The following is a 1,449-nucleotide window of genomic DNA, read 5'->3' as shown; positions in this document are numbered from 1 at the left end:
AGGGGGGCTGAGAGCCTGGGGGAGTGGGGGGGTGGGGAGGACAGGCAGGGGTCCCCCCCATGGTTTCCCCCCCAAACCCCCACCTCTGCCCTTGGTTCTTACCAACTCCTAGTCTGGCTGCAGCTCCTTTCTGCCGCCATCGGGGATTGACCAAATCATCAAAGCTCTCCAAATCTTTTCCAAAGATTCAGAGAGGTTTGACTTGATTCGAACCTTTTAATTGGTTCCCTGGTTTGATTCGGATTCAGAGATTCAGCCAGTGAATCAGGCCAAATCTCCTCTGAATCAAATCACCACCAGGAGCTTCGCACAGCCCTATTGTTTGTTTACTGATATACATAGTTTCTCTCTAGTAACCTTCCTCACCATTTTTCCAAGTAGCACATACTAAAGTAATAAATAAGGTACCAATTACAGAATCGCAGGAAAACAGGAGTGGAAGGAAGGGACCTTAGGAGGTCATTTAAGTCCAACTGCCTGCTTCAGGCAGAATCCGGCCTGTCTAACCTGTCTTAGTTTTATGTTTGCCTAACCAGCCCTTAAAAACTTCCGGTGATGGAGATTTCACAGCCTCTTTACATAATCTGTTCCAGATCTGAACTACCTTAAAGTTGTTAGAAAGTACTTTTTAATACCCAGCCTATACTACCCTTGTTGAAATTGAAGCAAATTACTTCTAATTTTGTCCCTTTAGGTGCAGTGAATGCATTCATATTGTTGGTGTTGCCATGACATTTTGGGCTTTGGAGAAAGTTTGAGGACAGTTTCTAAATTTCAGTTTATCTTCAAACAAAATGCTACTGGGTTTTTTTTCCATTGTTTTCTTCCCCATTGGTTACTGGGTGGTTACACTCACCTAGTCAATGTACAGTGATTAGCTCTGTTAGCCTCTTATTGGCCACGGATATTAGCCAAAATGGGGGAGCTACCAGCAGTTGGCAGTCTTTTGATAGCTTTATCTAATTAGCTGTACAATTTCACCTTTCTCTCATTACTGTTAGTTGTAGTGGGGACTTTGTGCAGTATGCCATACTATTTACTCAATGAGAAAATAAGGTTTTCCCTCCCAATTTAACGTGATGAGCATGAGGTAACAGGGGACAGGGGTTAGGACTGCAGCTGCTGCCTGCCACTACTGCTTGTGCACACCCAGTGACTCCTCTTCCCCAGCCTAAAGGTCTCAGCCTGTGCGGTTTCTCCACCTCTCTCTTCCTCTACATCTTACTTTTGTTCTGTGCTGGCAGGCTCCATTCCCACTGCCCTCCACTGCCCCACGCTGTGTGGGGGGGTCAGCATGAGTCCCCCGACCCCCCCACCTCGCTCCTCTAGACCCCCACGGGTGCTCCGCCTGAGCCAGTTCCAGTCCTTTAAGGGAAAAAAAAAACCAAAAAAGCTCTGGGACTCACCGCTCCTCCAGGGCTTTGTGGGGCTCATTCAGAGCCATTCACA

Source organism: Gavialis gangeticus, unplaced genomic scaffold, assembly GCF_001723915.1.
Source record: "Gavialis gangeticus isolate Ggan-Ray unplaced genomic scaffold, GavGan_comp1, whole genome shotgun sequence".
NCBI lineage: Eukaryota > Metazoa > Chordata > Crocodylia > Gavialidae > Gavialis > Gavialis gangeticus.
Note: the sequence above shows the minus strand (reverse complement) of the source record.